Source organism: Cygnus olor, chromosome 3, assembly GCF_009769625.2.
Source record: "Cygnus olor isolate bCygOlo1 chromosome 3, bCygOlo1.pri.v2, whole genome shotgun sequence".
NCBI lineage: Eukaryota > Metazoa > Chordata > Aves > Anseriformes > Anatidae > Cygnus > Cygnus olor.
Window position 1 is genome coordinate 5,989,066 of NC_049171.1, and position 27,342 is coordinate 6,016,407.

At 40.8% G+C, this 27,342-nt stretch overlaps 1 long non-coding RNA gene across 1 annotated transcript; it reads left to right on the forward strand.

Moving 5' to 3' along the window:
* The first annotated feature begins 10,128 nt into the window (after nt 1-10,128).
* Nucleotides 10,129-20,087, forward strand: LOC121067802. Its single transcript, XR_005818456.1, has 3 exons — nt 10,129-10,207; nt 16,323-16,839; nt 19,703-20,087. It is a non-coding gene; the product is annotated as an uncharacterized LOC121067802 (long non-coding RNA).
* The last annotated feature ends 7,255 nt before the right edge of the window (nt 20,088-27,342 follow it).

Genomic DNA, 27,342 nt, shown 5'->3' on the forward strand with positions numbered 1-27,342 from the left:
TGGAGCAAACCACTTTGCCTCACTTTGTAAAGCCACTGGAATGGCAATGCTGCCCGAGAAACTGATATTATTGTAACTTGAGAGCCAGCTAAGGTTCGTGGCTAACGAGACCTTTTCCTTGGCCTGTCACAAGAGCCAACACACGTGGAAACACGTGGAACAGAGGTGGTCATTCCAACATCTGAAACTCTTTCTCTAATGGTGGCCTTAATTTTGTACATACCTCCTGTTAGATTTCAAAATTAATCTCAAGACCACATCTGCCCACGTCCAGTGGGCCAAGCAGCTTGGTGTATAACCCACACCTCAGCCCAGGCTACACGTTCCTGCATGGACCCATGTTGGTAGGTGCTTCTAGAGCACAACTAGCACACAGTTATAGATGGAGGATCCTCACAGCATGGGATGGCAGAGAGGGATTTTGGTCTATACAACAAGCTGGTGATCAAAATCATGGAATCACAGAATCATTAAGGTTGGAAAAGACCTCCAAGATCATCTGGTCCAACCATCCCCCTACCACCACTGTCACCCACTACGCCATGTCCCTAAGTACCATGTCCAACCTTTCCTTGAACACCCCCAAATGTTTTTCTGGGAAGAAAAGCAGAGCTCCCATCCCTGCTCCACCTGAGAGATCCTGTCTCCCAGGAGCACCAAAGGGCTTTAGAGCATTGGAGAACAAGCACTCACTATTCCACCTGTTGAAGAGAAAAAGGAAAATGCTTTCTGGCTCTTCTTTAGCACAGTATACCTGGCATTCATATGGCAAAGAGATTGCAGGGTTCCCACCCTTGCTCAGTAGGTTTTCTTTAAAAAACAAACAAACAAACAAACAAAACAATCAAACAATTTTTTGTTGTTTTTTGTTTCTGTTTTTTAGTTGCTATTTTGTTCATTTCCCAGCCTTACTCTCCTGTTAGACCCTTTTGCTCTACCTGATACTTGCCTTCTTTGAATGGCTCATGAGCAATTAAGGTAGGGAGCCAATCTTGTGTCATACCTAGAGAGATCTGGCTGCTAATAAATAGGTAGCCATGAAAGTAGAGACCTCCCATATATCAAGGGATGTAGTGTAGCCTAGTAACCTTTAGTTAAACTCATAGGGGTTTTGTCAGTGGACGGCAAATTCTAGGCACTATCAGTTCCCAGACATGATAGCCAAGTGTCAGCAGGTGTGAGATCACTGGGGGACTGTTTAAGTGGTATCAAGGCTGCAGTACAGAGTGCGTCACACTGAATGTGGTGGCAGAGTAGGCTGTACATTAGGGTTCTGACCCTTCGCTTTCTGAAAAAAAAAACATAATTAAAGGAAAAAGATCATGAGAAATCAAGTTATGATCTGTTCCCTTTGTCTGAAAAATACCATCCCCATGTCACCAAAACCCTCCTACCATCGTTTTAGGTGATGACTGGGAGCAGGAGTGGCTCAAACTGAGAGCGTGCCACCCACTGAGTCACTGGTACTGCTTCCTGTTGGCATGGTCCTCCTTTGGTAGGTGCTATTCTTCTGCTGAGCCTCCTTCACTTCTTCTTACCAGCAGAAAGCAGAAGTGATATGAGTCACCTCACAAGACCACCTGCTAAATTCTTCTCCTGTGGTCTTGACCCAGATGCCATCTGTTAATAATGAATGTAAACATACATGTCTTCAGGATATTGTTCAAAAGCAGCGATTCTTTCTTCAGGATTAATTTCCTAAGGACAATCAATAAATGCCACAAATATGAGTGCCCATGTCCCAGAAACCCGCAAATTCTCAAGTTTATTGTCTTTACAGGAGCCTAGCCACTGCTGTTATTCATCTGCAGTGAAATAAAATCCATTTTAAGGAAGTCAACCACATATTAAATATTTTTTGTTCGAATGTGAATCAAATAACTTCCAAATTTTCCTTTAATAATATGTATTTAGGACTATTTTCCATCTTCAGTCCCCCACATTCTACCCCAAACTTAGAAAACTAAGGTGTCTTGTATTCTGGCTTCAATTTCCAGTGTCTTTCTAAATACTTCTTTCATATCATCAATTACTTGCTGAAGCTATGCAATGGTGACAGCCTGCGCAATTGGAAAGACAGTCAGCCTTGGGAGTTGGTATTGTGTATTTCTCCACCATCCTCCTATTTGTAACTTCTAATCAAATATTCAGAAAGAAAATATTCACCTTCTCCACAGTGCCAAAGCCTGTGCAACACAGGTCTGTTGGGCTGATGTGCACCCAGAGCTCTGGGACTCAAATGAACCTGGAACTTTTGTAGAAATAGTAATGTGAGAGGAAGCAGAAGAAAAGTGGCTTTCATCTTTTATACTCATCAAATGTGGGACTGCTTCCAAATCAATGAGTACATGTTATTCCCTGCCCTCAGTTTTGTCTTGCTTTATGAGTTACTACCATGAAATAACCAACTGAGACCCATAGATTTTAACAAACCAGTGCAAAAAACGATGACGTCTTTGAAAATTCTTCCAAATTCATCTACAGGTTAAATGCTAGGAATATCTTGCCTTTGAAAATCCTTAAGCAAAGACGCCTTTACCTCCAAGAAATGACATTTTATTAATGTACATGCTTATGTGTGTATACGTGTGCATGAATATATGAATAAATGTATAGATAACTATTATACAAATACTTCTTATGAAGACATAAGTTTATGGAATTAAAAACAGTAACCTCAGTGTTATATCTCTGAACACATAAGGTATGTCAGCATTTACTTAATGTGCACTATTCAAGAACATGTTTATCACCCAACAGCATTCCTTATTTTACACTCTTACTTCCTTTACATTGTTTCAGTCAATCATAACTCCACAGGCTTTTATTTTTATTTTTTGTGTAAGTGGGAGAAGAAAGAACAGAAAGGGTATTTTGGCTGGTCAAAGTCTGATGTCTTTACTTAGATCTTACTCACTTAAAACTGCTCAGGACTTCTACCTCTGGAAAGACCACAAGAATTAGCCCTACAAATGCTTTCCTCACTTCCAAGTAGTAAATGTATATCTTTGTTCTTTTATCTATTTGTTGCCAGGGTGACAGGCTTATACAGTTTGAAAGTACAACAGTAAGGCCTTAGGGTGTCACTTTAAGATAACCACACACTCGGTTTTGTGTTTCGCTTCATTATTTTATTTTTAGTTTATGCATAACAATGTGCTACTGAAAAATGCCTATTGTCAGCTCCAGGTGTGTTTGCCAACATTAAAGAGTACAATCACAACAAAAGAAAAGCCAGGAGCTATTCCACCTCCCACATGCCAAAATTAACAAACCGTAGTAAAAATTATAATCAACAATGCTTTCCTTCCCTTCCTCCCTTCTCTCCACCCTCTCCTCTCCCCCTCCCACCCACCAGCTCTCAGGCTGTCTTTCCAAAAGTGTGGATAAATGGATAACATGCTGCATGGATGTTCCGCTGATGCTACAAAAATATAATTTTGGCCCTATTGTCAAACTATTGGCTCTCCATTGACAGTGTACCTTAGGCAGATCCCCCTTTTCATACTCTTGCAGACTGAATTCTGTATGGTTATCTGACAGAGAACAAACCCAATCCTTTAGTCTTTCAGGGGTTTTGTAGACATGGAAATCTCTATGTTATCTCTGCAGTCTACAGGACTTCTCGGGTTTTTACTCCCATTTTTTATCCAGACCTCTTTTTGAGACAGGAATTTTTTTAAAGAAAAAAAAAGTCCCCAGTTGTTCAGATTTTCCAGTGAAGATATTCCACTGCAGATCTTAAAGGTTGATCATGTGTCATACTACACTTTCAAAGTCTATTTTACTTAGCTTCTATAACTGCCACTCCCAGTCTTTGTTTGTTTTAATATTTTGCTGGTTACACTGATGATTTCTCTGTTTTCTCTGTTTTCTTCTCCATGTGGGCACCACTTGACTGTTATCAAATGACCTGTAACATTGCCGTCCTCATACAGCACTGTGAGAGGTCCTTATCCTTTAACCATTCTTCTGATCTGATCCTTAAAACATCCTCAGGGTTCTTCTTTGAACCTTCTGCATCTTTTTCTACTTCACTGTGGAAAGCTGGAGAGCAGACCCTGACACAAAAGTCCAAGAGAACCTATCTGATTTCTACCAAGACACACACCAGAACAGGTCCATTTGCTATTCTAACCCACAATTTTGTCATTTATATCCAAGGTCTGCATCTATTTTTTTGTGTAATCTACTTTCAAACTAATCCAGTAGCCAGTCTGCTTTTAATGTCTGCCTTGTGTTGCCCTCACTTAAATTCATTGAAAAACTCCCTTTTTAGCCTGAAATTTCCTTATGTTCTTAACAATAGCTGCTCAGATATGCATGCGCCAAGACCTGTCTGGCTGGATCGCAATGAAGATTCAGTTAAGTACACAGGCATCTAACCTCTGCATAAATCCCCAAGGGAAATGTGAAAAAAAAAATATATATATTTATTTAAATAGTGAACTAATCCTTCCTTCACCTTTTCCTTTGTGTGAAATAATGGCCTAGCCTCCACTCCTAGCCCCATCAATTGATGGTCTGTGTAGGTGAGCTAGGTTGGGACAATGGGAAGTGAATCTGGGATAAACCCATAATTATTTCAGTTGCTCTGACATCTTTAAACAGGTCTTCAGATTCATCACATACCTAAAAGTTTCAATTTGGCTTCCTCTTTGCTACATAGAGCTGCTATAAGCCTGTTGGATGTGGGCAAGAAAATGTTCAAAAGCCACTGAAGCAAGCATCAGAGTCCTGTGGCTAGCTCTAAATGGCAGAGGAAACAGCAAAAGCCCATGTTTTAACCTATGCTGGGCTGCACACATTTCTTGTTCTACGGAAAATGTGCCAGTCCATCATTGCTGGACTAAACTCACAGCAGAACCGTGACACTAACAGAAACACTCAGACTTGTAATATCAGTGAAGGTGGTAAAGCAGTTGCAATGTCCACAGCTTCTCCTCCCATCTGAGTGGATAGTTTAAGTGTACTGAGGTATGGACCCACATGTAAAAGGTAGCTTGGCCCAGGCAGTGTTCAGACATACCAGTTCAGTGCGTTTTTTCAGTAGTCTATTATCATTGGACTGCCCTGAGGGCTTGGATGCTAACCCCAGTTGCTGTAGGCCCAAACGAAGAGCAGTCCAACCCTTGTCTGGATTCCCTTCTACTCTGCAAACTGTCAGGCCAGGGCATAAAGTTATGAACAAAATTCAGTAAAGCTAAAGAAATCCCGCGAGGCCCCAAAAACGTCTTTATCTGAGAAGGCCGAGAGCTATGCCATCTTCCACTGGCATTCAGCCACATGTGGTGAGCCAAGACAGGTGGTCCGATGGCTTGGAAGACATACTAAGACAGTCTGGTCTGCTGGACGCATTGGCATGAGCGATTCACTGAATGGTGCTCTTCTTGCGCATGAACGAGTCCGGTGCGATACAATGGGGTACTGTGCTGCTGAAGAAGTTGTTCTTCGGGTGAGACATTACACTCATAAAACTCAGCGGAGGTCCTGACCACTTTGTGGGCATTAAAGATCGCATGACTTGTAGCAATGACTTTGCTGTCCTGGCCATGCGCCAGTTTGGAATGCTTTGTTTCACTGTGCTCCCTATACAGCGCCTATTCAGAAATGTTGTCTTCACAAAGTCTACATTTTGATGAGCTCATGTTAAGCTGCCCTTTCAAAGTAGATGCCAAAATGGAAAAAAAAAAAGAAAAAAGAAAAAAAGAATTGTAAAAACAATTAGTGATGATTACTGATAATTACCTACACATGGTTGGTGTATCCAACTCAGAAAAATACCTTAGAAAGAAAAATATCATATAAATATACACTATTGCTATGTGTCTGGCTGGGGTTTTGAAACACTCAGAGCTGCATGTACAGAATCACATGTAGCTGGTATTAGAATAAGAAGTGCTGATGCAGTGTTTAAAATCTTAAATTCAGATCAGGCATTGGATAAGTTACTGACAATGCTTGTAAGGATATGAGATCTCTATGGAAAAAACTGCCCAAAAAATTTGAATGCGGTATTTAAAGAAGCTCCCTTTGACAAATGGAGCTTTGAATCATGTCAATCAGTGTAGGAGGAGATGGCCACCAAGTTTTTCTTCACCATTTGGAAGAAAAGGTCAGACACTGGCAAAGCCAGGCCAGTAAGTCTGCTAGGGGCCATTTAAATACAACACATCAAGATAACATTTGCTTTAAACTTTTCGTTTTCACAACCTTACACAGTGAGAGTGGCTTATGAAGTCTCCCATTTAAAGCCTGATTTGTGATTTATAGTGATTTATAACAACACTAAAACCTCCCACAAAAGACAAATTAATACTCAGATGCTTTTTCAGCACCTCCTTTGAGAAAAAGTGTTTTGAGACACTGCCAAAGAGTGGGAGGCAAGTATTTCTACTAAAATACAAATGGGTGGCAAACTCTGGAATAACATTTTGGCATGACATACCCACTGCATTTTTTGAGTCATTTCTCTGTAAGGAATCTGAACATTTTGATTTAACAAATTAAACATTCCCTAATAAAATGAGTTGGTCAAGGAAAATAAAATGTTAAGGATAAGTCTCCTTAAATATTTTTTGCACATTTGTGTTTAAAGCCCTGATCTGCCTCTCAGTTCATGGTAGTTCCAAAATACAGAGTACTTTTTTTGGCTCTAGGCTTAATGTTATATTACCATTAAAATTCCAGCTAAATCCTCCAGGTTTGTAATTAGAACTATGGAGAGACCCAGGAGTCATGAAGGATGCTGGACTTCAGCAGAGGAAATTATGGTACAATTTGTTGTGAGAAGTGTTTGGTGAAATTGAATGGAACAAATCAGTGAAGCAGATGGGGAAGGAGACTATGTCCAAAGATCAATTACTGCGTGATCAAGTGTCATGAGTGCTGCCAAGCAGCAGTGCATTAAGATTAAATTGGAGTTCTAACAGATGCAAAAGTACAAAAAACATATGAAGGACAGACAAGACTGATGGATTCATACTGTAGATGACCAGTGAGTCAAATACTTTGGCTGGAGTTAAAAAAAGTGGGATTATTTGATGACCAGTTAGAGGAGAAAGGTAATCAAATTTCACGTTTCAAGGTATAAGCTGGTAACCACAGCGGTCAGTAAGTAATTTTTTCCTTCTCTGGAACATTGCAAAATTGGATGACAGGGTCTTTACAAGGGCTGTTCCCGCTCTGCTTCTCCCTCAGTCTTCTGGCTTTGATTGAAACATTGGGAGCGAGCCAATCTCAGACCTAGACACAAGCTGATGATGAAATGGTCAACTAACTACAACGAATTTTATTTTCTGTCAAAAGAGATGAAAACCAATACACAGGAAGAGATGAACCTCAACAAAGTAAGAGCCCAGTTCTACCTCCCTTATTCTGGAGGGATTCTTAGTGTCTTGGGTAGGAATACTGCCCCAGTGTTGACTGCAGCATTGACTTTTTACTAATGACAGATGAGATTTTCTGCATATGTAACCAGGCTGCCAGGTGTTGCTGGCAGCAGTGAAGGCCAGACTATCTACTTTTTTTTTTTTTTCCTTAAAATTACAAGATAAAATTGCTCAGACAAAATAGCCTAGAAACCTTAAGAAACCAAATACTTCCCAAAGGAACCCCAGCCAATATTTCCCATTCATAAGAAGTGAATCTATTAATTAAATGGCATTAAATCAATAAAAAAAAAAAAAAAAAAAAAAAAAAAAGGCGTGGTGAGTAAGCAGCAGATTTATAGTAAGAGAAGCACTGAATACCCCAGTGTCTTGGCTGGGAGCCTTCAGAATGGTTTCCAATGGTCTCTGGTGGACAAATGTCTGTGTAGGGTGCCATTTCCCTTGTTTCTTCACTTCACCTCATCACATATCTTGCTGCTTCCTCTCAATGTCTGAGCCAGGCACAAGGGTAAAAATCCATATGATCATGTGCATACAGCTTCATCTGAATTAGTTATCTAGGCTATCTATCAATGGAGGATAAATCAGATCATTCTAGAGCACAGAGGCAGGAAGCTGACACTCAAATGGAGAACATTCTCCTTTACCTTGTGCCACCCAATAGGACCCCTCACAGCTGAGTTGAGGCCCACAAGTTTCCCACTCTTTACTACTCTTGCTCAGAAATGAAGACTGATGTAAGGTTGGGAACAGAGGCTATGAACCATGTCATTACGTTTCAAATGGCAACAGAATAGGCATAAGCTCTGGCACATGACTGTCCAGATTGTGACATTGTTAGTACATAATCCACAATGACTTTTGTCTAGGCCAACTAACATGACGACAGGTAGCGTTAAGCTCTGATTATTGGTGTGGATCAAGGGTCTTTCCCAACTAAGTGTTTGGACATGGACACCTGGCTCTGGAGATGAGTTGAACTGTGGCATCGTGGGATGTTCCCAGCTGCTTGACTTGAACCTTGGCCTTTTTTATTTATTTATTCATAGAGCAGCTACAGAGACTTCACTCATGAATTTTAAATCCCCATCTACTTCTTTCTGTTGTAAAATAACATCTTGTTACTGATGCACCTGAGATTGATGTCAGTTATAAGCAAAAAGCATTCATATGAGCACACAGAGTGACACACAGGAGAATGAACTTTGCTCATTTTTTTCATTCATTACACTGAGAGGAGCTACAGACACACATTCTTCACATCCCCACAGACTGCAGTTTTATCCAGAAAAGGGCCAATAAAATAAAATAAGCTAAATAATGAAGCAAAGCCACTTATGATGACATCATGAGGTATCTTTTGCTCACCTTCATGCAATGTCAGTAAAAATAATGTTGCTGACACCCCTTGTAGTGTATTCCTCTTCATGAAAAACTGATGGAGATGTCTACAACTGGTTCTCAGCCTGTCTCATGATCTCAAAGCTGGTTTTAACAAGAGAAGGGTGGTAGAAAATATCCCTACAAAGCCCTTCCCTGAATGCTCACAAAGGAGGGATAAATATCAGCATGAAGTAAAGGGACATGACAAAATAGGCACAGAATAACACACCAATATCTGAAAAACCTTCAGGACCAAGTGATGTTTATCTCCCAATTTAGCTGGAAATGGCATGAAGGAAGGAAGTTATTTTCCTCTGATGTTTAAAGTGCTTGAGAAAACAGATTTCAATTATGAACTGCTGATAGGAAGGAAGGGACAGACCTCACACTTCAGACAGTAACGTGGATGGTAGCAGAAACCTCAGTTAATCTGTGTATCCCAAGAAGTTTTACCATCACTGTTTTATGCTATTCAATTGCATAAAATAAGTGTGCACTGAAAGCAAAGTTTGGCTTCACATTTAAGAAGGGACTTGGGAAAGATCAGCAAATTCTATGCTTGTGAACATGATTTTGGGAGCTGGTAATATAACTGGAAGACAGCCACACACATAGCAGGGGAATAACCACAATATCATCATTGATGAAAGGGTGGCTTGATAAGAGGAAGCTGCAGACATCATCATCATTAATTAAACACTGAAACTGGAGAGAGGAGGGTTTTGTGGTTAAAGCGTTGGACTCAAACTCTGGAGATCTGGGTTCCACTGCTGGCAGCCCAAATGTGGACAAGTGCCTTAACATCTCTCTTTTCCAGGTCTCCATCTGTAAAATGGGAACAAATCAAGCTCCTTTCCTTTGCCTGTTCAGTGTGTAAATTCCTGGGTAGTAGGGGATTTTCCCCTGTATTAGCCTGCAGCAACCAGCAATGAGAAAGCCTCATATTGGCTGGAGGTTCCAGGTGCTAAAGCCATACAAATCAATAATAAGAAATAATGGTATTGCTGATAGAAAGCTTCTTTTCCTTGAAAATTAGTTTTCAATTCATTTCTCTTCAGGACGAAATTCTATATTCTAACAGGCCAAGGCTTTTTTTTTTTTTTTTTTTTTTTTTTCTATTCCAATGCTCACAATGTGGGAGGTGAAAATAGAGTTCATAATGAGAACTTGATTCTGTGGGCTCCCAGTGGGAGCATACACATTGCAGGGTAAGTGTCCTGCCTTATAACAACTTTTCCTGCTACCACAGCTATAACTAGACTGGTAGAGCAGAAATAAGGACAGACACAATAAGTAAAAGGGCTGCATTTTACCTTTTTTTTTTTTTTTCTTTTGAGGCCATTAAATGGGTGAAAAAATTACATGTGGAGTTACATGAGTTACATCTGCTAAATCAACATGAGACTTTATGGATTTCATGCATGGATTTCCTGGTAAAGCTTTATTCCACATATTTTCTGGAATGTCTAAATCAGAGATTATTTTTTCCCCAAGTGCCCTTCCTGACAGTAATTTCATCCCTGTTTTAAACACCTCCAACACTGGGAGATTAATTTTTGCCATCCCAGGAAGCATATTTCCCCTCCTTTAAAAACCTTCTCGCTTTTCCCCACCAACCTGGCCACAAAAACAGACAGAGCCTTGGTTGTTTGTGACCTTACTTTATTTTATTGACCCTAAATATCTGAAGATAGTTCCTCAGCCGAAGAACCACATCTGTGTAATGCCTCCCTCTACTGGATTTATGTGAATGGCTAAAACAGCTAATAAATGGTCGTGGGTCACTGATAACATTGGGAAAAGATGCTTTTCTGTGCACATTCAAAAATGATAGCTGGTTTCCATTGATTTTACAAGGATTAAAAGAATGTCGTGCATGCAGTTTGGCTAAACAATGGCTAAAGGGGATGTGATAACCATCTACAGAAAGCTGTGAACATGCTGGAGTTTGCAGTTAAGCAGAGTTTGAGTGATTAAATTAGGAAGGGCTGAACTTTGCGGAGTCTGGGGCAAGTGAAACTCTTGAACTTTTTTTTTTTGAGGGAGTGAGGGATTTGGGAGAGCGGGTTGTCAGAGTCACAGAACTGGCCTCACTGCAAACTCCTTTTTCTCCACTTGTAATTCAAACCCTTGCTGGTTCATTCTCCACTTTGAATTCAATTAAAAGAACATGTGTTTTTGGCTGCAGACAAATCCATGATGTACAGTGAGGAGGGTAGAGAGAACCATTTAAAATTAAGTAGTCACTTCACTGTGGTATCAACTGTTTTGTTCACTGAAAGTGGTAAAAATTCTGGTAAAAGAGAGAGATCACTGCAGATGTGAGTGCAGACCTGACAGCATGGCTGTAGTTCGTCTGTATGTAACATCATGAATCTCTGATTCCTAATGAAACTCTGTACCATACCATGATATTAGCACTTCCTAAATTTTGCACGGATTTTTTCACTTCCTCTCTCACCACTCTTTAAGTTCACCACTATGACAACTCTATTTAATTTTTTTCAAAAATCTTTATTTGGAGCATCTGGCACCACGACAGAGTCAGTGTGTGTGTAAAGCTCTGTATACAGTGTGCAATCAACAGGACTGAGTTCCTCAAACCATGCTGGTACTAGGGAGGAGTTTCCAGCCAGGTCTCACCAGCATCATCTGTGTAAGTACAACAGGCACTGAGAATATTATCACCGTCATTAAATTCAGAGCAGGGTATCTGTTGTGTAAAATTGAGCCACTTTTGTATATAACAACCTTCCAGAGTAGAATGGGTCTTCACAAGTGCAGAGATGTGATTTGGTCCTGTTTTAAGCACTGGATAATGTTGAACTGTATCAGCAACTTGGGTACAAATAGAGATCACAGGGAAATGACACTTTACATGAAGCCAAATTATCCAGGATGCATCTGGCTCCCTTGGTAACCTAAAGTGAGATCATACTGCAAAAGAAATACAGGGAAGAAGAAGGAATATCCTTTTGTGGGAGAGCTTAATAAAGGTTACCTCTAACTACCAAGAAAATACTTTATTTTGAATGTGGAGGTGCCCACAAATGTAAAATGTGAAATGACCCCCACGTAAACGTTATTCATCAAAATCTTTTAAAAAGAGCTTTCAGAAATTCGGGTGGCTAGGGTTTCAACAAACAGGAAAACAAACTGGCCAGGGCTGCTGGTTACTGTGCTGGATTGGTAAAACAGAGTTTCTACTGCCTGCAGCCACAATTCCCCCATGCCTCACAACTTGTAAAGAGCAAAGGGCTGCAGAAGCCGAAACCGTGGCAGGTCTGGGATACTGCTATATTGCTCTTGTTTTTCTTATTTCTGGGTCTGAACCATGTGCCTGAACAAAACAGACTCAGCAGTTCAGAGAGCCTGTCTGCAGCCCGGCCAGCCCCATCTTCGTTCCCTCGCTTGTGTAATTTCGCAGGTCATTTTGAAATGCTGGTTGAGCACTTTATCAGAACATGTAAATAGTTTGAGATAGGGGTGGAAGAAAAGAGAGTGAATAATAATAATAATAATAAAAGAGTAAGTCAGATTTTATAAATGTTTCTCAAATCATCTGCAAAGATGTCCTCCTTTGATTGCAATCTTCATTCATTTCAGAAATAACCAGGGATCCTGTGGGGATATCCCTTTTCCTACCTTACATAATGTCCTTGCTCCAGTTCCTTCAAAACACTCTCACGCTCTCACTGGATCTATCCTTCAGACAGTGTAAGGAAATATCTCCTAAGGACTGATGTCCTCCAAATAGCTTTAGGACCCGTCTTCCTTTTTTTTTTTTTTTTAAAAAAAAAAATAAGAGGATTTAGGAAATTAAAATAACGTTGACAAAAGCAGCGTTGTTCACACGGGGCTGTTTTGCCAGGAGAAGGCACTGTCCCCAACTCACCATCAGAAGGATTTTGTTCGAGAACTTGAGCATCATCCAGTGCAGGGACGGTCTGCTGGGGTGGAGATGGGGCAGGGAGCGAGGTGGAGGAGGATGGAGAAGGGAGAGAAACTGGCCAAGGAACAGCACAATGGTTTGTTTCGGTGTATGGGAGAGCTGGCTTTGTTAGTTCAATTTATATAACGCTTACTTTGGCTGGATTTATGGGTGCATGGTATCCTAATAAAAGTCACAGCTGAAGAAATCATCCCTGACCTTCTACAGGCCTTTGAATTTCTCTCTGGATGTAACCTCCCCCTCGTCTCACGAAAGCAGCTGCAGCTGACAGCAACAGCCAAGCTCACTCTGATGCCATTTCCCAGGCTGTCCCCTTACCTCAGCCTTCTTCCCAGGCCTGCTGTGCTAAGCCACCCCCTTCTGCAGAGCTGAAGCTCTCCTGAAATATCAGATAAGGCAGCCTTCCCTTACCTAAGCCATGCAAAATAGCCTTGACTCCATCGTCTTGACAAATTATGGATAAAAGATATGACCAGGGCCTTGGAAGGTGCTCTCCACCTTCCCTTTTCTCTGTCCATAATGTACATGTGGACACTGTCCTGGGGACATTCCTTTGGACCATCACTTCTTTGGGGAAAGGACCTTATTTTTAGCAGTTTCTATGAAGTACTTGTCACGTAGTAGCAAAAGGTCTTCAAGCATGGTGTTGGCTCTCAATGACAAATGCCTTCACTGGCACCCAAAACCACATGTGCTCTGCATATCCCAGCTATTCTCATCTCTACTTTAGCTCCCTTTGACACCTAATGCAATGCAAGCAAACTTAGAATGCTGATGGTTTGGATGAACTGAAATATTAAAATAAGCTTCAGGAAGCCTAGATACAACACGGGCATAGACTTTCATGGGTATGTCATACTGATTATTTCAATTGTGGCTCCAAATAGATAAATGTAGAAAAAAAAAAAGTCTAGACACAGGGACAACGCTGCTTTTAGCACTAGGAACTGTAGAACAAACATGTTGAGATCAGATTTTGTTGACATCACTGTGCATTCATGGATAACCCACTGATTACTACAAATAAAAGAAAAAATATTCTGAAAAGAAAGTTAGGGTGGAAAATGTCTTTTTGCATTATAAACTTTATTTGAAAGAATTGTTGAATGCCCTGATACCAGGCATGCAAATGAGTTAATAATGAGCCAAACAGGCAGATATTGGTATGATTCGAGGGGGCATTCTGTTAATTTGTTTGTTTGCTAACTCTAACAGTAGAGCTGGTACAGTACATTGCAAGGTTTTTCCTTGTGCAAGTATCAGTCCCTTGCTGGCAATATCTGGTGCTTTATCTCATGTTTGCTGAAGTGAGCAAAACCAAGAAGAAAATAGGTGCAGTGGCTGGGAGAGCTTTGTTAGCATTACTTATGACTCCAGGTACAGGCATCCTGGCCATACCCAAATAACATTTCAGCTTTCTCTTACACAGGACAACATTTATCCTCCCTCCCAGGATTTGTGTGTTGAGTATGCTCTGGCTGATGATGTAAGAAATGAATTCTTTCATTTTCAGAAGGTCACAATTTGCATGCCACCCTACTTTCACTCAAGGTTGGGCCAAACCTTTCCATCAGGAACAAAATCAGTTCTGAAATTAAAACTACAACCCAGATTACATCCTGAGATGGTGTGTGTAGCCAGAGATGTCTCTGGGTCCTTTTGGCAGAGTTTCCTCTGGGTGGCCTTCCTCCTATGGCTCAGGCTGCTCAATTACTCACATATTAAGCTATAGCACAAGTTGAAATCCCATGTGATGTCTTTGCTGCGCTGTGCTTCTCACCTGCTGATAAGAATAGATAAATATTTAACATCAATTTTGGAAGAGCACCACATTATTTGTCAGAAAGATCCTTCAACAACTTTTTGCTAGTTTGTGAAAGATGATGAACTCAGGATCTTTGTGACTCTATTTTAGGAACATATGTTTTAATCAGTAATGCACAAAGGCACAATGGACCCTGGTTTATTCTCCCAAGGCTGTGTTGATTCTGTAACATATGCCTCAGTAAAGCTTAATAAATAATTAAATAATTTAAAAAAATTTAGATGTATCTGGTCAGCCAGGTAGGGGTAATGATACAAGCACAATGGGAGGGATGGAGACACGAAGGGCTGGCCACAAAGGTGCCACCTTTCTGTATAAGTTTCTACAAACTGAAGTTGGGAAGCACCTTCCCATTGACTCCAGCACCGCAGGATATGGATCTACAATCACTTTTCTGATCGCAGACATACTTTAGTCTGTGTTTGCTCTCCTTGGCAGTGATTTGTAATGTGATTATAATGTATATTTACACACATACCCTCTTAGCACTAGCTGCCTAGCCAAACTAGGAAACGCTGCTGAAATAATAAAAGCAGTTGATCCCCTTCCTGCTTGAAGGTTAATGCTGCATGGTGAGTGAAAGACTTTTAAAAATTGTTTTATTAAGGGAATAAATGGAAACCAGGAGGTGCTTTAATGTCAGTGATTTCACAAAAAGCTAGGTGTGGGGATTTTTTTCTTTTTTTTTTTCTTTTTTTTTTCATTCTTTATGTCAAATCCCTGCTAAGAACAATGAGTTTTTGTGACATCTCCTCATGGGAAAATAGAGAAATAAATCTTCCACTAACAGTGCTCAGGCAGGAGCTGAATGGGACTTGAGAACTTGAGATTTCTGATGAAGAGGAAGAAGAGAAAAAAAAAAAAAAAAGGAAGCAAATCAGCCAGGTGTTGTGGGGAGTGGTAGGTATTTATTTCTGGGGCATGTGGGGCTTAGAAACTTGTTAGTCCCTGGTTTGCAGAGCTTCATCTTCCCCTTTGGCAATGAAAAATGAAAGGCCATGTGTGTTAGTGGAGAAAAGGACACCCAATGCTTTTCCAACATTTCTGCTCCTCTGTGTGGTGACCAGGCATATCTAACCAGGCTCCTGCCATCCATGGTAGGACAGCTCTAGCACTGTGCCCTGGAAAGAAGAGGTCACCAAAACAGTGAGGTGCTGGATGACAACTTCCAGCCTGGCTGTGCTGGCTCAGGAGAGGCAGTGGGATTTTTTCCCACCCTGGAGTGAGTTCTGGGCAAAGAGGTGATGAGAGCCCCTGGTATCTTCTGTATTCATGCAAGGATTCCCCTTAAAAGAAATTACCCATTGTGTTTTCTGGCCTAGAGTCAGATTGCCTAAATAAAAGCACTTAAATAGGTTGCTTTAGGTTGCCCTCAGAAAGCAGCTGAGTTCCTGGTGGTCTCCTTTCAGCACTAACTGCAGGAGGTATCTAAGCCAGTTAGACTCTTCTGCCATCTAAGCTGAGTGTGCAAAGACAGGCAGGAGGAACTTGGACTTCTCCTACTGTAAAATCACATCATTCCACCTTCCAAAGTCATCGTAATGATCTACAAGATGAAGTGCTGAGATCCTGGGGTGACGCAAACCACGAAAGCACACGAGAATGCAAAGGTGAAATTACAGTTTAGGACCAAGCTGGTTGAACTTGCTTTTCCTCATCTCTCCAGTGCTGCCTGGTACGCTGCTGTGTCAGCATCCTCGATGCTTTTTGACACGGACGGGGCCCTCGATGCTTTTTGACACTGGTGGGTTTTTTTTTTGTGGCACTGTAGGATCCAGCTGCTGAGTTCCTGGCTGCTGTGGGGACAAGGATTATGGATTTAATACACCCTCATGCTTACCCCAGTGTAAATCAGAAGCCACTCCACTGATTTCTTTGGCCTTGAGCCAATCCGACTCCTAATGGAGCCATTCATAAGAATCCCATTAACTTTCCATGGGGGAGTGTGGATACGGCCCTTGCCTTGGGAGGTTGCCGTCAGCCCAGTGGGGTTATCCTGTGAACAAGAGGGAAGAATCAGCCCTCAGGCCTTTCCTTTCTAATTCTGAGCATGCTGCCAGCGCTTAACCAAGTTAATAATCAACCCGCAAGCCTGGAATTCCCTTCTCAGCCTGCATGGCAGCGACCACTGAGAAAAACGGCTGCAGAAACCTACAGGACCTGAGCTGGCTGCCCATCGGTTTGTCTGAGTGCACAGTACAGTCTGTGGGATCTAAACAAAGGGAGCAGCTAATTTCCTGAAGAAAGCTGCATGAAATCATCTCCTCAGTGCAAATTTTCAGTTGCAGGTGAGAAAAGGGAAGTTTTCAAAACAACAAGATGTTATACTCCGCATACAAATTAACCTCTTTGAATAGGGTAATTCTGTTGTTATTATTATTTTTATTTTTAGATACATACTTAAAGTTATGGTTAGCTTTATCCCCTCCTGTGTTATTGTTGTTATACCACATATTAATGTAGTGCTTCTGTAGCTGGGAGAAGTATGGCTGAATTACAGTAACGTGCTACAAGCAGGAGGAAAGTGCTGTGGTTTGGCCGGTCCACTCCTAGATATACACCAGCACATCTGGACAGGAGATCATGTGACAAGTAGGAAAGCCAGAAACATATCCTGGATACTATAAAAAATGGGTTCTGTTAAATTAAAAAGGCTTTAAATATTGGCTCAGCTGGTTTCTGTATAGCATTTTTAGTAGTTTTGGAATGTGTTGCAAGATTTGTGATCACCAAGAACTTGATTAAATATTGCAAATCCATTGTGTTGTTAGTTTGTTCTCATGGGCTCTGCGTGCCTTGCCAGTTCTCCCGTACTCTTGTAACACAAGACATGACTTCTGATTCTGGACGAGAACTTTGTGTCCTCAGAACAACTTCTGTGCAGAAAAAATAAGGAGAGGAAAGGAAAGGAAAGGGAAGGGAAGGGAAGGGAAGGGAAGGGAAGGGAAGGGAAGGGAAAAAAGCAAAAAAAAATCACTGCTTTTGCATAATATTTTGGACATTTCTAGGGCTATAGCAGGTTTTCAACTGCTGTAGGATGCTAGACACGACTCCCTCTGGTTAAAATCCTATCTGTTGACTCATAGAAATTTTAGTCGTCAGCCAGACCAGTTGCTAAATTTCACTCATAGCTATGCACAACCTGCTATGAATTGTTGTTCTGCAAGCACAGCTTTGTGGCTGTACATGCCATCCTACTTTATTCTTAAATGACCCAAATGTTCTGGGCAGTCTTGTTGCAGATCTGGACACAGCTCATGGTCTGCTTCCTTTACTGCACACATAAGCAACAATCTTACTGGAACAGACTATGATTCTCCAAGGAGCAATATACCAGTAATATTAATAAATAATTGTTGTGGCATCACAAAGAAAACCATCATGCAAATAAAAGTCTGGAAGGGATCCTAAGTGATCATCGTGTCCCACTTTATGCTCTGGTATTAACTCTCCGCCTATGCAGAGGAACAATAAGAAACACAGGAGTACATAGTTTGGCTAAAGCATAAGCTCTTGGAAGATTTCAAGCACAAGATGCATACAGGAACTGGACATGAAGGCACATTACTAGGATGAGTATGTGACAAGGGCAGAAACATGTTAGGAAAAAAATCAGAGAGGCCAAAATACAAAATGAAATTAAAGTAGAAGTAAACACAGAGTCAATCAAAAAATCATTCTATAAATACATCAGCAGTAAGAAGGGAACCAAGGAAAATTGTTGTATTACCCGACGGAGAGGAAGAACTGTTGTCAGATGATGCTGACAACATAAATATGCTTAACACCTTTTCAATCAAAAAGTTCTAAGATGATCAACAATGAGGAACCTCTATTATTTACATATCTGCATATTCGCTGAGTCTGATGAACCCCAGTCTAGGATGCTGAAGATGCAGCTCCATGGTCCGTGAGTTTGGACGGGGAATATACTTTTAGACAATATCTCCTAATCAGTTCCATTTACCGTGCTCTGGTTGGATTTCCAGGCAGGCTTAGAGTTCATGATGAAACTAAACAAGAATACATGCTTTGAGGGTGTTAATTAGTAGTTGCTAATGAGCATAAAGTCCTTGGCACCAAAATAGAGCTAGTCTGAGGAGAAGAAAAAAAACAAAACAAAACAAACAAACAAGCAAACAAAAAACCAACAACAAGAAGCAGAGTGTGGTCATTGGAACTAACTGTTTTGTACAACTAATCCATTTGAATTGCACCACAGTGCTTGCACAAGCAGACATAGCCTAAAAGAGCAGGGTAAAGCAATCTTACAAATGTTTGCAATTATCTTTGACAAGTCTCTGGCAGAAAGGAGAAACTGATATTGGAAATAGTGCCTATTTTAAAAAGAGAAGGGATGAAAAGCCAAGGAAACATAGGTCGGTCAGCTTACATTTTATTCTCAGAAAAATTCTGGAATGAGCAAGTGAACAAATTATTATACATGGAAAATACTAAGGAGATGAGTAGCAGCCAGTAAGGATTTGCCAAGAATATACCAATCTAGTATTCTTTCAAAACAGGAAAACAGGTCTTTTTTGATTGGGAAAAAATGAAGTGTTTCATAAGCAATTTTGTTTCACTTGCTATTCTCATAAGCAAAATAAAGTCCAGGTGAAATTAGGTTAGGTGTAACACTGTTGGAATTATTGTATCTGTGGAGTAAGTAGGAATCTGCCAAAATCAGAAGATATCACTTGTCAAGAGATTTCCACAGAGGTCAATCCAGGCTGTGAAGTGCAGAGTAGGTACATTAAATTTGTGGAGGACACAAGGCTGGAGGAGACTGCCAATGACTTCCTGAAAGAAGATTCAGCACTACCATGAGGTTGTCCTTCTTGGCCTGTTCAGAGAATGACCACTCCAGAAAACACCTGGGGAACAATCCTCTATCTGCTACTCTTACCCTTGTTAAACACAAGGCAGAGCTTCAGGGAGTCTTATTTTTCTCCATCCTCAGGATGGTGCCTGAAGAATTCACAGTCCATTGACTGCTGGATTGAGAAAGAGTCATGACTTAATCATCCTGAAAACTTAGCTCTGTCTGCAGGAGTACTTGCACCCTGCACTTCACACTTGCACACTGCACTTCACAGTAAAGTTCTGGATCAACACACTTACATCATTTTTTTTTTTTCTGTCCTCATTCAGGGAGAATTCAGTCCTGTTCTCATTCAATCCACAGTAGAGCTTCTGAGGGATGTGAACCCTAGAATGGTGATGAATGACCAAGGTGCCAGTTGAACAAGACAAGGGTTGGGGATGCTCTGCCTTATTTCTCAATGAGCTTGTGTGAAATTAAATGAGTGGAGAAGGGAAGCACGTGCTGAACAACACAACTATCTGTCGAGAGATTCTTACGCTTAGGGTATCTGAGGCATTACTTTTACACACTCCTTTGGGGAACCATCTCACACAGTGTATGTGTTATGGTTCCTTTTAGAGAAGCTTATGGGAATCATTGAGTTCCATGTATTAGTCACCAAAATGATTAATAGGGACCTAAAGGTTCACATACACATACTTCCATGCTAATGAAGCCCTCATGCTTTATGCATGAAGCAGAATACAAAGCTCCGGGAATATTTCTCCCCAACGTTCTTTCCAATGCTCCCATTTTTTATGCTGTAAAAGACATTGATTTATTTGAAATCAGTGTAAAATATGTACCAGCTCAATAAACCCCAAAGAGGTTCTCAGGCTTTCTTGAGTGTCCTCATCAGGTAATAAATCATGGAAGCAATAAGGTATGTTAAATAGCTTAACCAATCATGAAGAGCAGAGCCATCAAATGACTTATTTAAATAGTTGTAGGGCATTAACCAAATAAGAGATACTGGAGTGTTTGTACATTTCTTTCTCACACTTACACAATAAGTATGAAGATAGGGCAGTTGAATTTTGGAACATACATAAAAGATTAATAAGAAAAATATCTCTCTTATCTTTGTAAATGTAAAGTGTTATATGCTTCTACATTGTTTTCACTGGGAGAAAAAGATTTTTCTCCTTGCAAAGAGCACTGGAAGGCAACTTGATAATCAAAGATGGAAGAATTATTCCTTTTCCCAAGATGTGAATAATCACCTGGGAGAACATGGGTAAGTCTCAGCTGGTGCATGGAAAACTGGGCACCATTCTCTTTTGCATCTCATCCAGTACCTGTGTCTACTTTTTAGCCTAATCAAGCTAACCTCTCTTTTGGAGTTGGGATGCCAGCATGAGTTTCTTTTCCAAGCATTAGCAGACATCTACATAAAGTAAATCCCTTGAATGATAGTATTTGAAAGCTTAAAAAAACTTTTCTATATTTATCTTTGCTACATCCCATAGAGGAAAGGAAGTAACCTTGTCACCTTATTAAAAAGGGGGGAACACAAGACAGAGAGGCTAAAGGTTAGATCAATAAAGGAGCCTAAGCAAGCAATTTTCAGTGTCTGTTGCCAAAATTTAGATCCTCAAGAGCTTTAGTGTTGTAATCTAACATTACAAAGGCATGTATTTCCTTCAGAAATGTAGGAGCCACTGAAGGCAGGATGGGAGCCAGTTTACAGGTCGATACCTAGATCTGGTCAAATGATTTACTGTTTTGACCTCACGGACTCTGCCAGTGAGATCTCTATTAACTATTACCGAAATTTAGAGATCAGCTTGCAGGTTGCCATCCACACTGACATGTCTTAATTTAAACCTGAATCCAATCCCAGCAGACATTGCATCTTCTACAACAATTCCAAGGCCTTTGGGCTATGCACTGGCTTCACATAGCAGCCTAGAAGCTGGATCTCACCGGTGGACTGACTTCCTCTGATTTACAGCTTTCTCAGAGGAAAAAGACCCACAGCCCCTCTGTGGGAGAAAGGACTGTGTGCAGATCTATGACCTGCTTGTGGCTTTAAGGAGCCTTCGAATGTTGAGCCAAGTCAGCCCGGGAGAAAGAGGTAAGGCTGAAGTTCTGTCCCTCAGTCTGGCTGTTTAGGGTTTAGTGCCATTTTCCATAGTGTGAAATGGGAATGCAAAGGTGAAACCTGGCCTTTAGCTGTGGAAAAGGTCTACACAATTTTTGGACATAGAGTTTATCACTCTTCTCTCCCTCAGGATTCTCTCTCTTTGTTAGATATCTGATATACTTAACAAATAATATGTAATATGAATATTTAAGTATTTCTTACATATATTTTATATGTTAGTGTATTATAGGAATATATATATATATATATATATATATATATATTCCTGCATATATACTAGACATAACTGGCAAGCAGGTTTTTCAAGTGCACACACTAACCACTAGAAAAGATCATCTCCCACCTACCTTCCTGCTCCTGAATTCCTGAATTTCCTCTGCCCGGAGAGCCCAGTTAGCTCACTGCAGACATGAGTCAGGGAATAAGCTTAACACCAGCACAGATGATCAGAGAGTTCAGGGCTGAGTGCTAATTTGAGGCATATGTATATGTATATTACTAGTATACCCACTCATCATCCTACAGACTATTCAGCAGAGGTGTTTCTTGAAGTAGAGGCTGCAGCCTGTTCACTGTATTTAAGAGCCACTGGTAGACCTATTGTCCCTGGATTTTTTGATCTCATTTAAAGCCCATTAATATCTCTGGCTTCTGCACAAGCCTACAACGAGTTCCCCAGATTAATCACATTTTTGATGGAAAAATACTTGCTTTTGATTCCAAGCCTACAGCCCAATGATTTCATGTAGTGTCTTATACTTCCCTTCTTCCACAAAACAGAAAGCAACTGTTTCTTATTTGCTAACACTCACAGTTCTACAACCCTCCATCGGCTGCCTTTACCTTTCCTGATCTTCCTGTTTTTGTTGAGATGAGTTGATGAAATCTGCAGTTTTCAACAAATGAGACCAACAGGCCATAAAGTTGAATAGTGATGTTTTCTGCTTTTTACTCTAGTCCTTTGCTAGCAAGCTCTGTCTGTTTGCTTTTTATACTGCTGCTGATACCTGTGCTCCTGTTTTCAAAGAACTATCTGCAGGATCTTTTTCTTGAGTTAGCAGGCTCATTTAGAGCTTCACATAGTTTATGAACACTTTTTTTTTTTTTTTTTCCCACCAGGTGCCTTGCTTCACCTTTGGAAATCAGATTTTCGTATATGGTACCTAAACATCTTCCTTACCTATTTTTTTTTTATTACTATTATTTACTTATTGCAGAAGCAGGATGCTTGATCTGAAGTTCACCTGAGCAGAGGTAGCCACTCACTGTCATGTTCTACGAACTTGGATAGGAGTGTTTTGTTGGCATTAGGATACCTGCAACACCTAGCTTCAACTAACCACTGCATTGGAAAACTACCTAATGTCTAACCGGTATGTTCAACTCATGACAGTAAATACAGACACTGGGATATGAGTGGATGGAGACAAGTTAGGGCAACAGATCCTGCACACAAATATGTGAAAATGCTCAGGAAGGGAGTTGGGGGCATGTCATATGGTGACCCTCTAATCTGTTCCTTACCTTCTTCTGATCCCTTCTGCCCCACAAAAAAAAGTGTTTCTTGGGCTTCCTTCTCCACAAAGCAAAGCTACAGGCCCCTTCACAGGCATGCACAGGCAGCTTCATCCTCAATCCCTGCTACACCTCACCCTGCCTAAGTAGACGTTCATCTGAATCCCTCACCTGCCCATCCCCTCCAAACTCCAGAGAGGTGTTCTTTCACAGGAGCTGATCAAAATGAAATACAGCCATGATTCATTTGAATGTAAGGTGATTGCTATATCCAGTAGCATACACTTTCCAATCAACAATTTTTCCCAGACCCTCTCACTTCAGTCACTCCATTTGCAGCCCTTCTACCGCCCCAGAGCTGTGTCTTCACTTATTTGAAGTCCTGTACTCTGTCCCCAAGCTTTCACCATCCATGAATTTCATCCCTCCACATCTCCTGAATGCTCTTTCTCCTCATGTCCAACCCCTGAGGCACTGTGACTGATAAAACCATACCTCTTGCCCTACATGTCTCTGTAGAACCAAAATCTCCCTTCTTCTCATTGATTTGGAAAGCCTGGTCATGACTACTCTTATTAAAAATCCCTGTAGAAGACACACAGGTAGGAGAAAAAAGGAATGTGTCTGGAGGGAAAGTAGGTCTACAGGAGCCTGAGGACCAGTCCTTTGGCTGCAGGAGAAGCACATCACCAGATGAGACCAATGGTAGTATTCACAGTCCAACGCAAAGGCATTTTGATTCTAGACTCTGCCCCTGACTGCCTACCAAATTATAGTAATGCTTTGGCAAAACTACAGCTCTTTGGTCAGTAGGTGGGCTGGCTTAAAGTTAGGATACACGCTTACTAAAGGATTCCTAAATGCTCCATTGAAGGGATGAAGTCTTGACCCACATTCACTGAAAATCAGTAGTCATTTCACCACCAATTCCAGTCATTTTGGCAAACCTCAACAGGCAAGGCAAGACAGTATTCGTAATTCTTAGCTTGGGGAATATTTTCTTGGCACCCACCATTACCTTTTTCTTCCAACTGTCTCTAAAGCTGCTGGCTGAAGAGTTATTTTCTTCCAGACACAGTTTTCTCTCTGTGCGTATGAGTGTACATGCTTGTGTGTGTAGGGAACAGGGTGAGTTATTGTGGCTTGACTTCTTAGCCAGATTACCAGCTCCATTTGCACAATCATCGTACATGTTTCCACAGGATTATACAACACACTGGTCATTCCAACTTCAGCTGAACTCTTTGGCATGTTGAAGGTTGAGTCCTCCTCCCTCCCAACCCACCCAGAGACTGGCTTCACTCCACTGAAGTCAATGGAATTGCAATAAAATAAAATCGATGTCATGGAGCAACATAATCCAGCCCATCTGACAATATTCCTTTAACAACCAGCTCATTTGGTGCTGTTCAGATTCTGGCAAGTGGCATCTTATAGATGGACTCATTACTACCATGATGTGACACGCCAATACCCACTTTTCTCGCATTCTTGTTAGGAGGAGTGGGACTTGATGTATATCTGTTTTCATTTTTGACCTGACCTATCTAGTTTTGAATAATACCAAGCCAGAGGAAAAGAAAAATATGTAGCTGATGTAAGTATTAACTAACCAAACTCTAAATATACACAAGTGCACACACACAAACATAAAACCCAAACCCTGTTCAAACCACCATGTTGCTACAAGAGATGAGATCTGCCACCCACTCAAACCTTTGGGCATGATGAAGAGCACAGGAGAACTGATTCTCAGCCAGGAGAGTGTGGACTCCAGACTGCTCCCCACACAGCTCTAGGCTGCCAGCAAGAAAATTAATGTAGCAGTACAGAGGGGTTTTAGCTGAGCAAACAACCAGCAATTCAACATGGCTTTGTTGTATTTACCAGTGCCTGGGCAATTTTCAAAAGGACTTCAAAACAATAGGATGAGCCTCGGGTCAATGTAGCTGATTTCTGATAGATTTTATTTTTCTCTCCCTTTCCAGAGGAGCTGCAGAAGAAGCCAGTGACAAAGACAAGAGGTCTGCAAGGTTTTCCCAAGAGTGTATAACAAATGTAGGAAACCATGAAGGAGAAGACTATAAATCAGGACCCAAACTGATGCACTGTCCACGGCAGCAGCTCTGAACCTTCAACAAGACATTTTTTGAGCAAGTTTTTGGAATTTTGGTGGGCTCTGACCTGCAGTTTTCACTTCCAAAATAACTTGACTTTTCTAAAGTGGTAATTTCATTTTCATGATAATGCTAAACTCAAGCCACATGTGCTTTAATTTAAAGCAGGACTCAGGCAGTGGACCCTGCCAAGAAACAGTAGAGAAACATGCTTATTCTACTAGTTTGCTTGAGGCATTCAGCATTTTTGAATGCCTAGGCAGAAATATAGTTTTTAAATAAGCCAATCCCAAAGAGAGAGAGAGAGAGAGAGGAAGAGAGAGAGCAGAAGAAGGAGGGAGGGGTAGAAGAAGGTTGCAGTACATTTTTGCATTAAGCTTTTGTTGCATTGGCTGGCTAAATAAGAACTGATGAACTGGCAACAGAAAAGATATCGAAGATATAATTTATGGCTCTCTGGCTTTTTATTTTTATTTTTATTTTTTTATTATTTTTATTTTTATTTTTTGGCAGCAGAGGTGTCCTTTCTCTTTTTCAGATGCAAACTGGCATGTTAGATTTCATCATGGCACAGGCTATTAGATTGCCTTAAACATGCACTTGGTTCCACAGCTCTTTCTACTAACTGAATCCAAGGGACAGATACGTTTACATATCCTTTTGGTGGCACTTTTAAGATTTTTTTAAACTCTCCTGGGAGGCCCAGGAAAGCAACCTTGTCTTTTTATTTAGTGTGAGTAAAATAGACATGCAGTAAAGGAGAGAAGAAACAGGAATGAATGGACAGATGGGAAGAGACTTTTCCCCCTCCTTCAGAAAACTGGAGGGCCACACTCTTGGTTTTGGGAGGGCTTTGCTTCAGGTGAGAAACCAGTTTCTTCCACCCATTAAAGTGCCTTCTAACTGTATCTGCCATTAAATAATCAAATTTGGCCGCAGGTCTCAAACTGCACCACCAACCAGTAAAGTGTTATCTTCCTTGTGGAGTAAATTATACCACCACCAGTGGTAAAAGTCAGAGGTCACAGGATCAAACCCTGATTTTTAGTGACTTCTGCTGGACCTGCAGAGTCTCAATGTTTTTCTTTGTCAGCCTGCTCTAATTTTACTTGTTCACAAAACAGATGTAGTTGTTTGACAGGAGGCAACAATGTTTGCAAAAAATGTATGTCATTGGTTGCCTGCAAATAGTGAAAATGTATTTCATTACATTGACTTCCAGACGGTCACACTAGAGATGCTCTTGACTTGTGTCTCTTGGAGATTTTCTTCACCTGAATTTAAACAGCTAATTAAGAGATGGGACCCACTTCTCTGTTGTACCCACAAGACCACATCTGCCTCAACATTTTGTCTGTACTGATACAGTAGCTTTACATTAACAAAATTCCATGATATCATAAGAATCAAATTGCAGCCAGAAACCCATGTTATTAGCTATTGACAAAAATTGCTCATTTTAAGCTGTCCCATTCAGGCCACATGTGCCTGACACTGGAAAGGCACATCACACACATATGTGTGGCATTAACACTTCATGTCAAGGTTTCCTCCTCTGCTTTCTTCAGCCCTGTCCCCACATGGCCCCAGTGGTTAATTCTTGACCCTTCAGCTTAACATCATAGTTTCAGGCCCCTACAAGGCTCCTCAAACTGGGACCCTGCCACTTCCAGCCAAAAGATTGTCCCTATATGCCAGCCTCAGAGTGCAGCATCAATTTTCTGTTTCCGTAATGTCAGAATATGTCTAAAGATGCAAGTGGGATCAGCATGAACTATTCAGCTAGGTTCAGGCAAAAGTCGTGACAGACTCCAAGTGTTTTCTGTAATAAAAATAAACATATAAATAAATAAATAAATAGAGACTGATACAGGTAAAAAAATGTGGTAATCCACACCAGTCTGCTCATGACAAGTTTTTAAAACCTGTTGAAATAATGTCTCTATGTCCTCAAATAAGGTTTGGGTTTTGATCTTAAAGAAAATAGAGGGTGTTTTACCAAAGAATTTCTAATTTTGAAAGGCTGAGAGTTGCCTTACAAACAATTCTTCCCTGGCCTCAGAATGGGCAGCCTGGTTATTTTACAGTGAAATGTCTTCAGTAAGAAGTATTTAGAAAAAGAACCACAATGCCTCAAGACAGACATGATTCAATGATTTCCCAAAACAGGGATTTTAAATAAATATTG